The 15,407-nt window shown below is 52.3% G+C and overlaps 1 pseudogene; it reads right to left on the bottom strand.

Moving 5' to 3' along the window:
- Positions 1–12,736: 12,736 nt before the first annotated feature.
- LOC129641052 (uncharacterized) lies at positions 12,737–12,855 on the bottom strand (annotated as a pseudogene).
- Between the last annotated feature and the right edge of the window lie 2,552 nt (positions 12,856–15,407).

Genomic DNA, 15,407 nt, shown 5'->3' on the forward strand with positions numbered 1-15,407 from the left:
CATCCCCAGGTGAGGTCCAGTCTACTGCTATCCCCGTTCAGCAGACATAGACACTGAGGCTTAGCGAGGCCGGGCACCCTGCCCAGGCTCTCACACCCAGCAGCGTGTGCAGACTGGTCTGATCAGAGCCTGGACACTTAACCGTGGTGCTGTCCAGCCCGCTTTCCTCCAGAGGCTCTCGTGTCCATCACGGCATCCCTGATGGAGGGAGCATCAGGAGGGAGCTCTCTGCCTCTCCCCTCGGGTCACTTGGATGAGCCCCTGTTGTTGGAGTCCAGTGCCCCAAGGGCTGGCCTTCCTTGTCCCTCTCTTGCTCCCAGCCCGCTGGCCGAGCACTCCTGGGCCTTCCCGCAGGACTGGGGTGGCCGTGCTCCAGTTCAGGCGGCTCAGTGCCCGGGAGCCCTTCTGCTGGGCACAGCAGAGCAGCGCCGTCCCCCTGGGGTTGGTGACCTGGGCGTGCCGCTCGCCCGCTCTGTGGCCTGCTTTGCCCTCCTGTTCAGCGAGGACACGGCACTGCCCTTCCTAGCCACATGTGGCACCAGTGGGGCAGCTCCCATCCTGGGGGAGGGCAGCCAGGCTGCAGACCCAGAGGCCTTCCTCAGGAGGAGGCCCGGGGGAAGGGGCTGGCCTGGGCCCTGACTCCGAGGCAGGTGTTTGTCTCCACTGAGTCCATAGTCAACCCAGGTGTGTCACTTCCCTGCTCTGTTGGTTGTTGTTTTCTGATTTTTATAAATGCTTCTTTTAACTTGAATTTGAGATTGATCCCTGTTCAGTTCCATGTGGAAAATTTCTAGCCTTTGTAGCCTTCTGTTGTCTGAGGGTTCTTGTTAGAGCTCAGGGGAGGGAGCCCAGTTTATCCAGCTGCTGTTAAATGAGTTCAGCTGTATTTTGCACTAAGTTACTTTGTTGTCACCAAGCTCCTCTGGGGCTGCACGGGATCAGTATTCTTTACAGAATCCCACCAAAAAGGCACAGGTTAGTTGGTTAACACAACGCACTCATTGTTTATAACAATACATGCCATGCATGTTTCCTAAAACCTCCCCAGGTTTAGCCACACACCAAAATGTATCAGTGAGACCTGTTTGGACCCTGCAGGGTTAATCTGTTCCCACACTGTCTTCCTTTCCTCACACCCAGGACCAGCGGAAACGCTGGGAGTCCAAGAGAGATCATCTTCTTCTTTTTTTTTTTTTAATTAGTTTATTTTTTAATTCAAAGATAATTGCTTTACAGAATTTTCTTTTCTGTCAAACCTCAACATGAATCAGCCATAGGTATCCATATATCTCCTCCCTTTTGAACCTCCCACTGCTCTAGGGTGATACAAGATCATCTGTTAGTGAAGACCTGGGGGTGCCTTATGGAAACCACTGTGAGCAAATGACACTCGAACAGCGTGTAAGTACTTCAGTGGGTAGTCCCCAGTCTGTATGTTACCGAGAAATACGATCCAGGCACATGGTGTTCGCGTGGAGGGGTTAGGTACCTTTTCTGTGTTTCTCTTGTTGTCATGGGTTCCAGTAACCTGCATCATCACTACAAATGATCTTGGATGGTGGCACAAGCTGTGTCTTTTTCTCCTTCAAACAGAAAGGTCTGGACGGCTTTGCTGAGAGGTTTTGTACTCTAGCTGTGGTGCTTCTGAGCAGCATCTGGCGATGAGCACAGTCCTGTCATCAGGGCAGTTCATGCCGTGCAGGATCCACGGTGCCAGCATCGCTCTGCTGTCCTGCCCTGCAGGGCCATCTGGTCGCTGGATTCCAGGGAGGGCCGAGGCCGACTGCAGGGAGGCTCCCGTCCGGGGTCTCTGCACTCAGTCAGATGCTCTCGCTGCCCCATAGCCCCACTTTTTTTGAACAAGACAGTCCTTTAAGATGGCATTAAGGTATAACAAGGGTTTTTTTGTACTTGGGGGAAAGCATAGCTAATAGATTTTCAAATAAGTTTCTGGTTATAATGTAAAGCCTGTGTGATTGCCTTTTTCAGAACAGTCTATTGTTAGCCAATTTGACACTTAGCTCACTCCCTCAGCTGCCAGCTTTACGGGAAGAGGTAGAAGATGACAAGACCGCCCTCAGATGTGAACCCTCGACCCTCGCCTGGCCGCGGTCCCTTCGGCTGGGCCGCCTGCACACGGGGGCGCTGCGCACAGCCACCCACGAGGACCTCAGGGACGCCCACAAGTAAGCGGCCTGTGTGTGCGTCGTCAGTTTCAGGAGCCCTGCGCCTCTTGTCTTGAAAGAGTTGCAAGGATGATTTTAAAGGAATACCACTGAGTTCGGTGCCTGTGTTTAGTGGTGAACTTCAGGTGCTGGGGAAGAAGAGCTCAGTGACCTCAGTGATTTTAGAAAACGTCCATCTCTACAGATTGACTCCTGTGGGAGCTTTCTTCCCGCTCTTGGTAGAGGTCTGCCCGGCCTGGGGCACGTTCCTGACGGTGACGGCCCCGTGCCTCTCGGGTTCGCTCTTGAGGGTCCCTCCCTTTCCTGCAGGGGTCTCCTCTCAGGAGACCCTGTCCCCTCCTGTGACTGACACTGTCCTCATTCAGACCACCACTTGCTGAGCTCCCGTCCTGAGCCAGGCAGCACTCGATGGAGGGCACATGTGGTCACCTGACCAGCGGCCCTGCACGGTGACCGTCGCTCTCCTGCCACGGCCGGGGATGGTTACCCTGTGGGAGGCGGGGGGATCTACCCAGAGCAGGGGAGCTCGTCTTCTCCTGGAGCGTCGTCACCTGCCGAGCAGCGACCCTAAGGGAGGGTCAGAGCGCCCTCTGCACCAGCTGGCCTGGAGTCAAGCCCTCCTCGCGGGAGAGCTCGAGGCAGAGAATCTCAGCTTCCCAGTGTGGTTGTCTGACGCCGGGAGCCTGCATTGCTTGTGTGGAGTGTGGTTGGTGAAGGAGACTCCAACTGTCAGCTGCGAGGTTGAGGTGCGGGTGTTGCTGGGTGCCCGTTTCTATCAGTAGCTCTTGTGGAGGGGTGTGTGTTTGCACAAGGGTGCCAGTTAAAGGTCGTTTTCTCTCCCCGAAGCTCCACAGGCTCTCAGGACAGCCCCGGGAACAACCCCAGCAGCAGCACCAGCAGCCAGGGCTCGCTGCACAAAGCCCCAAAGAAGAAGGGCATCAAGTCCTCCATCAGCCGCTTGTTTCGCAAGAAGGAAAAGGGCCGGCCTGAACACCCCAGCAAGGAGGCGTTAGGACCAGGTGGGTGCTTCACCGTTCAGAGGGAGGAGGGCCTGCAGGCATCTCCCTTCTGTGTCTCCCCCGTCGTCCCCACGAGGCTCCTGTCAATCACGCTGGGGGTCCTCCTGGGAGCAGGAGTGGAGGAGGCGTCTGTCTTCTCAATGGGTCTGAGATGATCGGCTGAGTTAATGAGTGGATGGTTGGGTGGATGGATGGATGGATTAGTGAGTGGTGGATGGATGAACAGATGGCTGGCTGGATGGGTGGATGAATGGAGCATGGAATGAATAAAGCAGATGATTGTACTCCAGTGCTAGAAACATATTCTACGCAATTGATTGAGTAGGAGCTGGGCAATGATTGTTTCATCCTAACAGTGACATGTGTTTGGAAACGGCCTAAGTGGTCCTCAGTGAGGGGTGAGGTACAATCTGTGGACACCCCACAAGGAACAGCCCGCCCTCCTTCCTGCCACCTTCCCCATCCCCAGGAGCTCATCAGGGGTTCTGCCCATGCCCCCACCCCACCCCACAGCCACACAGGTCCTCCTGGGGTCCCCTCATCACACAGGGTTATCATCAGGCCCCCATATCACTCAGCTTCCTCTCCTTGAGGACAGACAGCATATGTTCCTGCCTCTTCAGCCACAAATTTGTTGAGTCTTGTTTGTGCTGGGTGTGGGATGTACAGGGGTAAGTAAAGCAGATGTGGTCTGGAGCACAGCTAAGTGACAAGAGAGAAAAAGGAGCAGATTATTAAATGCTATCCCTATTATTAGTAAATACAATGCATAGATGGATGGTGCATTGATTATGTACCAGATGCTGTGTGCGCCTTAGCAAGCAGGTGCTGCCCCCTCCCGATTCACAGAGGAGGACACAGTGACAGTCACGTGGTTAGGGAGCGGTGAGGGCAGGTTCACACCCACCCAGTGGGACCAGGCACTTTGCCGAGCCCCAGCCACCTCTCTCGTGGATGAAACAGGAATGAGATGGCTCTATGGCATGATGGTTCAATGGACATGAGTTGGAGCAAACTCCAGGAGATAGTGAAGGACAGGAAAGCCTGGAGTGCTGCAATCCAAGGAGTGGCAAGAGTCGGACACAACTGAGCGACTGAACTAAAACCTGAGCGTGTGCTAACCTGCTTCAGTCGTGTCTGACTCTGCGACCCCAGGGACTGTAGCCCGCTAGCTCCTCTGTCCATGGGATTCTCCAGGCAAGAAGACTGGAGTGGGTTGCCATGCTCTCTTCCAGGGCATCTTCTCAACCCAGGGATCGAACCCACATCTCTCGTTATCTATTGCATTGGCAGGCAGGATCTTTACCCCTAGCGCCACCTGGAAAGCCCCAGTGAATGCTGACAACTAGAAACGCAGAACATAAGGGCCGCTCCTAAGTTAAACTGGAAGAGCAGCAAGCACAGGTTGTAAAGAGGAAAACACACGATGAGCGACAACAGCGCCAACAGAAACAAGGGATGCGTTCACCCACATAGAGGAAATATCTGTGCCATTCGGAAGAGGAGCCCGTCAGCCCTTGGAGGGACAGCTGGAACCAGAATGAAAACCGAGGCCATGGTCAGCAGTGCCCACCACACGGCCTGGGTGGCGTGGTGTCACTCACCGGGCTTCCTGCATCCCCAGAGCTGCTGGCAGTAACCTCTCTGAGTGCCAGGCCGGGCAGCGTCCCCGAGTGAGCTCAGGCATCACCGCTCTCCTTCCAGTGCTGCTCTGGGGCCCTCTGTGGGCGGCCACCCTCATGCCCTGCCCTGCTACTTGCTGGGGCCCGGCTGTCCCCCTGGGATCCTTTCAGCCCTTGAGCTTGGGTGTTCCCAGCCCTCTGCCACACCGGACTGGGACGCAACTCAGGACTTGGGCTTGAGATATCAAGGAGACCGTGAATCTGGAAGGACACCACCCTGGGGCCTGTGAGAGAGCAGGAGAGCAAAGCCCCTACGGGGAGGAAGCAGAGCTGGGGAACGTGCACACAACCTCCACTGCCTCCTGCACAAGTGCCTTTTCTTTGTCTCTCCTTGACCTGAAACAAACGCCAGCTGCTGCTGCTCCGCAGGTGATTCCTAAAGATGCACCTCCTGCCAGAGCTATTGTCCTGCTGCTCTGGGGCTGCCTGAGTGTGCTCAGGAGTACCAGACAAGTTAGGGCTGCCACACCTCATACTGGAGGTGGGGGGCCTGATACTGGGGAAGGGTCGGAGGTGGGGGGAGGGTCTGAGGGTGGGGGAGGGCCTGATGCTGGACTAGGGCCGTGACGCTGGACTGGGATCTGATGCTGGACTGGGGTCTGATGCTGGACCTAGGGTCTGATGCTGAGGGAGGACCTGATGCTGGACTAGGGTGCATCATTCGGGTCCCCGTCAAGGTTGCCCTCGGACACCCCGCCCTGTGACCGATGGCGAGCCTCGACACCTGCACTTTGTTCCCACCCTCGGCCCGCTGCCCACGCCTCAGCAGCAGAGGGGCCCTGTCCCCGCAGATGCTGAAGTGATGGAGCCTCTTGTCTCCGGAGCCAAGGGAATGAACACACCGTCGGGCGCCCTCTAGGGACACCTATGCTTCCGCCTTCTGGCCTTTCCATTGCATCCGTCCGTTTCTCTTAAGAGAATGTCCGTGGGATGACACGGGCTCCCATTACCAGCTCTGGTCTGTTCTCAGTGAGAGTACAGCTTACCCTCGGCACTCTTTATTGGCCCTGGGAAATTTTGCTTCAGTACTTGATTGAAAGAAAGCAATAAATAATACTGTGATAAAAATAGTTCAAAAGTAGACTGTACATACTTTGTCACATATTCGGGAAGTTCACAAAAGATTAATAGGAAAATAGAATGATAACAATGAATTGTACAAGTAAATTAAAGGCGGAACCCACATGTAAAGAGACATGCTGTCTCTGTCTACCAAGATACCAGCTGCATAATAAATATCACACTGTGACCTGAACGCATCTCTTGCTGGCTTTTTTAATGTGCTGCTGAAAAAGTAAAGATTACATTTGCTATTTATACAATCCAGAATGGCTATGTCATCACAATCTAAAAATGTACGCCTAGGTCCATTCTTTACACATGTTTACAAACATGTAAAAAGATGATTTACATAAAAATAAGGCCTTTGTCAGAGCTGCACTACCCTGTCTGTCTGGGAAGTGGCACCTTCACTGTCCAGCTCGATGGCTCTGCAGCAGGTGCAGGGCATCGCAATTGGTCCCCAAAGAGTCTCACGGGAGAGGAGGGATCCGGGTCCACAGAGACTAGGTTACAGGAGAGATCTTCATAGTCGTCTTCTAGGCATCCTTTCAGCCCAAATTTCATTAGAAGCTCACATTTAACACCCAGTACCTTTAAATCACTTCACGCTGTGGACAAAAACCATTTCTTGCTAGAAAAAGTACAGTTTAGGCCAGTCATTAACATCCACCAACAATTGGTTGAAATTAAGTTTGCTTATTTCAGAGTGATTGTTGGAGAGCTTGGTTACATTCTGGAAGGATAATAATGCACACCGTGTCATGATGATTTTACAATCTCAGGAAAACCCCTTCTCTCATGGTTTAACATTGAAAAACAAGAATAATGACAATAAATGCATCATTTACAAAAGCCCTGTGTTTGTTCATAGGATTTATACAGACAAGCACTACAGTACATTCATTTGAAAGACTGAAACCAGGTATCAGAACATGAATGGATCTGAAAGGATATTCATAGCCTGAATATACAAGAAAAAGGAAGTAATTCTATAAATGAAGTCATAAGTTTACATAAATATCAGAAACATTAAATTCTAAAATATTTTTTCTCTATGGTCTTCATGAATTTTTCACTAATTAAAAACCCTGTAATATCTTCGGATCCATGTAACAAGTATTAACAGAGTAAAGATGACATCGAGTTCAAAATGTAGTCTTTGTTGTATACTGGATGCTGTATAAACATCTGGAGAATTCGTGCAGGTAAACTGGAAACAAACACACAGAAAAGTCAGTCCTGGGTTGGCAGCTGGTGCCCCAGCCCCTGCCCCTCCTGACACCCCCACCCCCTACCCCATTTGGGGCTTCAGCTGCTTTGAGAATTCAGAGAAACATGGAGGACCAAGCAGATCAAGGAGAGAACTCTGTGGCTGACTTGATTCTGACATATAGCTAAAAGCTGCTGGTAAAAAAAAACCCTCAAAAGCCCAATCCAGCTTTCTAGCTGAGATGTGAACAGGACAGAGCAGACAGCCTCCTGCCCTCAGAGTTGCTCGAGCAGGGCTGGGCCCCAGGGCCGGACCCACCAGAGGACCACCCAGAGCAGCACCTGCAAGGGAGGGTGGCCCCTTAGTGGCCGCCGAGCCCCAGATGCCGGTGCACCTCCGTGTGAAATGCTGGCCTCTGCACGGAGAGGTCCAGGGCAGGGCAGCCTCGTGAACCCTGACGGTCTGGGCCCTGTTCCCTCCGAGAACGTGCACGCAGGGCGTGGCCGGCAGCACTGCCACTGTGGGAGGGATACCCACGCGTCCCTATGCGAGGGGCCTTGGCCATGCTCTGACCACTCCGGCGGCAGTGGGGCACCAAGGTCACGTTCTCTGCTGTGAGGGTTCTCCCAGGCTAACCTCCGGAGACCCGCTGACCCTCCACTCCCTGGGGCGTGGGCTCCGTGCCCCCGCAGGACCAGGCCGGCCTGTACTCACCCCGAAGCACATCAGGAGCAAGTCCTGACTGTAGCAGAATCCAGCCCCTGCGTTCCCGCCACGCTGCCTGGTCCCATGAGCGCGGGAGGAAGGGTGCAAACACAGAGTGCGGTTAGTCGTGCAACGTCACATGGGGCACGAGGACACACAACGCACACCCGCAGCAGTGCCCACTCCTACTGAGGGTCTGGGGAAACTTGTAGAGGGTGGATGAGCTGGAGAGAGCGAGCCTGGAGGCTGCCACGTGGGGGTCCCTGCCCCCCGGGGTGGGGGGAGGGCGGTCAATGGCACATTTGATAACGTAAACGTGGTCATGGGGACAGATACTCCACATCGGCAGCTGCCAGTCTCTCCTTAGACCTAGGGATTCACAGAGGTCCAGATTCACAGATTCCACATAGTCTATTGTTATTCAATTTTACACTTCCCTCATTCCCTCAGCTGCCAGCTTTACGAGAAAGAGGTACGAGATGACAAGCCCACCATCAAATGTGAGCCCTCGAGATCAGACGAGATCAGGCGCGTTCAGGGTGGTATGGCCGTAGACGGAGGCGGCTGCCGCCGGGCGCCCTAAGAGCCCTGCGCTGCGCCTCCCTTTCGCTCTGACCTGCCGGTCGGGCCAGCCGGCCGCACCTCTCCCCGGGGGCGCGCGCTGTACTTGAGCCGAAGGACCCGCGACCAGACTCCGGCCGGCCAATGCCGCCACGCCCCCGAACACCGCCGCCCCGTGGCCAGCAAACGCCTGGCCAGGTTCGGCAGCCCGGAGGGCTTCCAGGACCCCCAGCGGCATGCCGGGCGTGCGTGCGTGCGTGCGTGCGGGGCCTGGGGGGTGGGCTGAGGGGCGCGGAGGTCTCGGTGCCCTCCCACCCCGGGCCTCTCCAGGCCCGGCTGCGCTCGGCGAACCGGGCCTCCCCGGATCCCGTTCGCTGCTCAGGGCCGTGCGGCCCAGAGGTGTCTGGCTTTCGGACCCGCCGCCACCCGCTCCCCCGCGGCCCGCGGGCCTCTGAGCCTCCTGTGGGCCTAGGCGCAGCCCAGCCAGGGCCCTGAGCGCCCATCCTGCTGGACACCTGCCGGGTGCCCAAACCCACCGGGAGCCACGGAGGCGCAGTCCTCCCGAGCGCCTCAGTCCCGCCCCTTCGCCCTACCGAGGCCCCCCCCCCCCACTTTCCCCCACGCCTCCGGACAAGCACACAACCTTCCTGAGAGAGCAAACGAGCGACAGGCAGTCACACGGACAGACACACAGACAGTCGACAGCCCGCCGTCGCAAGCTCGTCAGCCAGAGCCATAGCACCTGTGAGAGGCTGGGGCCAGAGGAACGGACGGGCCGCCGGGTGTCAGGAGAGACAGAGGCAGAAAGAGATGAAAGTTCAGAGACAGACTCCAAGACTGCGAGAGGGAGATACAGACAGACAGACAGACGCATGTGCGCGCGTGCACACACACACACACACACACACACACACACAGGGAGGCAGAGACAGATGGAGACACAGAGCGAGTGACAGAGAGACAGCAAACAGGAGACAGACAGGGGAGAGAGGATGGCATCAGATCTGAGACAGACACACTGGCACAGCCCGTGACGCACCTCAGAGGAAGGCCACACGGAAGAAGCAGCTTCCCCAAGGGAGGGGGCGTCAGCCTTGGGCCGGGCCCCGGCTGGACGCGGTGCCCTGGGGCTGGCGGTCACCCGTGGGGACCCCAAGACTTCCTCGAAGCCGAGGTCTCAAAGGTCCCCTTCGGCCTGGCTACCTAAGGCGAGACCCAGCCCCCACCCCCAGGCCAGAGGGTGAGTGTGTGAGAGTGTGTGTGAGTGTGTCGGTGGGTGAGGGTGGGGTCGGGTCGACTTGGGGCCGGGTGGATACCCAGAGTGGAGGGGGAGGGTGTGGAGGCCGGGGGTTGGGAAGCTTGCGTGTCCTCTTGCTGTCTCTCTCTCCCTCTTTCTCCGTCTCCCTTACCTGTGGTTTCTAGCTCTTGACCTGTCTCGGCGGCAGGGTGTGTGTGTGTGTGTGTGTGTACCTCCAAACCCAAAGCAACTTTCTATGGAGACATAGTGAAGGGTAAATGCACTCTGACTCATCTGATATATGAGTCTAAAACACTGGACATGTCTGGACTCAAACTTCCAGGGCCGCCTTCCTGCCACCTCTGGCAAGCATTGATGGTGCCACTGTAATCCTCTAAAGGACCGAAAGTCCTGTACAAGTCCAGACATCTGCTCTGTACAGTCTCTGCCTACAGTACAGAAAAGTATAGAACAGAATGACACATTCTTTTTTAATTGTACAGATGAATCAGCTGCTATCTGCTGCCTAGTCAACATGGTCAACATGAGGGAGTCAAGCAAGAGTTCCAAATCTCTTGAATGTGGCCCTTGGAAATACTTCTGCTCTTAGTTGCTCAGTTGTGCCCAACTTTTATGCTACCCATGGACTGTGGCCCGTCAGGCTCCTCTGTCCGTGGCATTTCCCAGTCAAGAATACTGGAGTGGGTTGCCATTTCTTTCTCCAGGGGATCTTCCCGACCCAGGGATCAAACCTGAGTCTCCTGCAGGCGGATGCCTTCCCATCTGAGCCACGATACAACTAATTGCCTAGTCAAAACACAAAGAAAAGAGCTAGTGTTCTACTAAGTGGAAAGATGATTTAAGAAACGGAAGCTTTCCTTTGTTGGTATATTTAAATCTTTATTTAGTTATATTTTATTTTTCCGATTAAGGCTACTTGAACAAGGCAATGGAGAAACCCCAGAGTTGAAAAGCAATTGACTTTTTAAAAGAAACATGTGGCAGGTGAAACTTTCTTCATTTTTTAGAGTTGGTTCAATGCAAAATCTTTATTCGACAAATATGACTCTTGTGAACTTTATTTCAAATCTCCACGATGAATCACTAAGGCATCAAGGAAGAAAGGAGTAGAGGTGGAGAAAAAAAGAGCAACCTTTCCCCTTGGCTCCATCTCAACCAGCTGCTTAGTTCCTTCATCTCATGGACTACCATCTGGGATTATCTTGTTTGTCTGATTTTTGTTTGGGGACCGTTTCTAGTCACAAGGCTAGAAACAGTGGAGGGGGGAAGCCCTTCTTTCCATTCCACATCAGACCCAGTGGGCAGTCCAGGCCCTGCCCACTGCATTGAGTCTGTAGCAACAGAATCACCAGTGATGCTGGTTAACAATGCATGTTCCTGGAATCCACTCCATTCGCTACTGACTCTTTGAGGTGGTGGTCTGGAACCTATACCTGGAAACTTTCTTGATGATTTCAAATCACACCAAAGTCTGAGGACTATGGAAGATCTTCACATTTCTGGAAGAGCCGCACACCTCCAGAAGGAACCACAAGACTTGCCTGAAATGGTAAAGGTATAAGTATTGGACTGAAAGTTGGAAGGTCTCCACCTTTGCTATGTAAGTAAAATGATCTTTCTTTGAAATGAAAATGGATAATACTAAAAGTTCACATTGTTCTAGAGCATTAAAGAAAAAAACCCTGAATTATAGAAATCTGATGTACGAGTTCCTGGAAAGCAAGAACCTATATTTATTGATATGTCTTCATGCCTTAGATCATGCCTTGAATATAGTGTGCACATCAACAGAAGAAAGAAAAGAACTGGATGGACAAAGATACAAAGAGATCAAAAGTGCTGAGCCAAGTGAAAAGTTGAGGCTTCACAGAACTTTTCTGTCTTTCACACACTGAATAAATATTGAGCACCTACTATGAGCTAGTAGGCATGTAATATGTTTCTGGAAATAGAATCCTGAGAGAAGACACAAAGTTCCTTCTTTCCCTGAGACTAATCTAATGATAAATAACAGGCAGATCCTTTGAGAACTTCTATAGGGGCCTCTTCCCTCACCAAAAACTGGGTGTCAGAGAAGGCTTTTCAGACTAATAATTGAGTTGAGATCCATAGGTTGAACCAACGTAAACCAGGGTTGAGATGCAGGAAGAATTTCAGGCAGGTAAAATAGCATCTTGGAAGGCTACGTGACAAGGAAAAGAAATGAAAAAATGCCCTATGGGATGGAACCAAAAGAGTGCAGAAGGCATTCCAGTGAAAAGAAATCAGAGAAGAAAGTAGGGACCAAGCAATGAAGGGATTTGGTCATATCTTCACTATGATGGGAAAATACAAGAGCAGTTGGAGCAGGGAGGTGATAGAATTGCATCTGCATTTTAAAAAGGTCATCTTGCTCCACATCACTCATGATTGGACAGACTCAACTCCAAACTACAACGAGGTACCATGTCACATTAGTCAGAATGGTCCTCATGGAAAAGTCTGTAGATAACAAATGCTGGAGAGGATGTGGAGAAAAGGGAACTCGCCTCCACCGTTAGTAGGAATGTGAGTTGGTAGAGCCACTATGGAAAAGAGTATGGAGGTTCCTGAACGATCTAAACCTAGAAGTACCATATGATTCAGCAGTCCCACTCCCAGGCACATATCCACCAAAAGTATAACTGAACAAGATACATGCACCATCTGTGCACATATATCTGTGTGTGCACGCAGATGCGCGCGAGCTCGGGCGTTCGCCTGCAAGGATGGGGGGGTGGGGTGGGGGTGGGGCTGGGGGTAGGGCTGGGGCTGGGGCTGGGGCTGGGGCTGGAGCTGGTGCAGCCCCCCGGGGATTGCCTGAGGCACGCCAAGGGAGCCCCAGACGGAGACCCGCGGGACGGTCCTCTGGTTTCCTGGAAGCCAAATGCAGAGGGGCTCGCGGGCCGCGCGGAGGCACCCCAGGTCTGCAGCGGGAGTCGGTGCCCTGGCCACCCACCCCCAGGAGGGGTTGGGGTGCGGGAGCCCAAGAGTTGGGACGTGGGGGCGGGGGCTAAAGGAGAGGGAAGGCAAAGAGCCTACAGCACCCGGTATTCCCAGGCGGTCTCCCATCCAAGTAAGAACCAGGCCCGACCCTGCTTAGCTTCCGAGATCAGACGAGACAGGGCGCGTTCAGGGTGCTATGGCCTTAGACGGAGGCCGCTGCCGCCCGGCGCCCTAAGAGCCCTGCGCTGCGCCTCCCTTTCGCTCTGACCTGCCGGTCAGCCATTCCGACTACAAGTAATTTTACTCCTTCCCCTTTCTCTCCCTGCTTTCTGAGAGTCTCTCTCCTTCCATACTCGATGGTGTAATGAATGGATGCCTTAGATCATTTTCCCTCAACATTTTTTTCTCTTTATTTTTACATTGATTTCTATGAATTCATCTTCAAGTTTATGGATTATTTCTGCCAGCATCTCATATGTGCTATTGAACCTATCAATTTTTCATTTCAATTATTTTAGTTTTCAAATCCAGAATTTATGTTAGTTTCCTTTAAAAAAAATAATTTGTAGCTCTTCATTGGGTCTCTCTGTTTGTTGACTTAGTATCATACTGTCATCTAATTCTTCAAACATGGTTCCATTATTTCATTTTGTAGTTATCATTATTTTGATATTTTATCTTTTGACCTTCATACTGAATTTATAAGTGATATACTTATATGAGTTATCAGTGGTATGTTATACAAATGCTTTACTCACCACCATTACCACATTAGAGTTTTCTGATTTTAACTGTATACTTACCTGTCCCAGCAGGTTGATAAAGAGTCCAAGCCTAAAGCCCCTTTAAGGAGGAGGCAAGCTTGCTTGCTTTTTCACATTCTTTGGCCTAAGACAAGTAGGCATTGTAGGGAGCAGTATCTCAGGTTCAAGGACATTCCTCTTTTTGAGCTTTGGATGTATGCTATAGGAAAGGGTCTGGGCAAAACGCTCACATCCTTGAGATGTTTTTTGTCTATTCTCAGAGGCTAGTTGAGACGTATATATGGCCCCACTTAAATTAGTGAGCCCCTTCTGATGTCTGTGTCAGAAGCTTTTTCTGTCACCTTCACTTTAAATAAAATATACACAAAGCTCTGAATGACTGAGACTGTCTTTGGCCCCAGAGTAATATCTTCTTCTTCAGACACCATGAATCCAGTGGCATCGGTCACCATTGACTGCTAGGTTATCATCTTGGGGGCTTGTCCAAGATCTTCAAGACAAGGTAAGAACACTCAGAGTTGAGATTCTTTTGCTCGTTTACTGTGGTCTCTACTTTACTATGGAGAAGGCAATGGCACCCCACTCCAGTACTCTTGCCTGGAAAATCCCATGGGCGGAGGAGCCTGGTAGGCTGCAGTCCATGGGGTCGCTAAGAGTTGGACACGACTGAGTGACTTCACTTTCCCTTTTCACTTTCCTGCATTGGAGAAGGAAAGGGCAATCCACTACAGTACTCTTGCCTGGAGAATCCCAGGGGCGGGGGAGCCTGGTGGGCTGCCAACTCTGGGGTCTCACAGAGTCGGACACGACTGAAGCAACTTAGCAGCAGCAGCAGCAGCAGCAGCAGCTACTTTACTAAATCAGAAGCATGTGGACTGAACTTCTTTTCCCCAGTCAGCTTTTCCTGGTCCCTCTGACCATTTCATATCTGCTTGGGGAATTAAAGTTATTAACCTCGTGTGCCGGATTGTAGACTTTCAAGGGACTTGCAATCCATGCTGTTATTGTGCTTTTCTAGCAAGGCCCCCATTCCAAGTTTTACAGGACACTGCAGACAGGAGCACTTTAGGGAGCGAGCTGGAGCTCTAGCTCCAGGGACATCTCTCAGACTGGAAATCACCATCCTGACCCCACAGACACACAGGCAAGTTCTTGTCGTGGCTATGCCTCTGGACTATATGGATTGAGGCATTGCTGGTGAGCATGAGATTCCTGAGGACACAGATTGGGACACCCCAGATTTGGGCAGATTGAAAGCGCATTGGGCTTCTTCCCTTAGTAGCGCTAGCTCTTAGCAGAGCAGACGAAGCCCTCCAGTGGCTCTTGTCTCAACTCCTTAGGTATTCTTTTCGTACAGTCTGAGGGACAGGAATCAAAAGGATGATGTTGGCACTCCATGCATATGAAGGATTAGTTTTTCCTCGCAGGCGGGCCCTCCATCGCCTCCTTTGTTATTAAATAGACTCATGTGGCCACTCTCAGGAGGATGTCTTGGGTTTTCTGTTCATCCCTTTATGACTTGCCACTTATACTGTTATGAGGAATGTGCGCAGGTACACAGAAGTTGGGTGTTTCCCCTAGTGGTCTTGGCTCGGCGAGCATCCGGAAAACTACTCTGTTCCACCCCAGGTGGTGCCGGAATAAAAGGGAAATCAAACCAAGGTTTTAATGGTGAGGACCTGGACATCAATCTGGGATGCCATCAGGTCTAACCCTGGTGCATCTCCACCATGCCTGGGTGGTAGAATGAGGGGGGGTGGGAGTAGGACACCTTCACCTGTAAGAGACAGGTTAGCTCTGGCCAGAGAAGGAAGCTTAGGTGGAAAATCAGTCTCCAACCCCGTCTAGAGCAGGGGCAGACACCTCTGGTAGAAAAAAGCCATGGCACTGGGCACTGCTTTTTTCTCTCTTACAGATGGGGCCTAACAGTCCAGAACCACCACCCCCCCTTGAATAATATCTTGAAAAACTGGGATAATTTTGATCCTCAAGGCCT

Source organism: Bubalus kerabau, unplaced genomic scaffold (genome assembly GCF_029407905.1).
Source record: "Bubalus kerabau isolate K-KA32 ecotype Philippines breed swamp buffalo unplaced genomic scaffold, PCC_UOA_SB_1v2 scaffold_70, whole genome shotgun sequence".
NCBI classification, from domain to species: domain Eukaryota; kingdom Metazoa; phylum Chordata; class Mammalia; order Artiodactyla; family Bovidae; genus Bubalus; species Bubalus kerabau.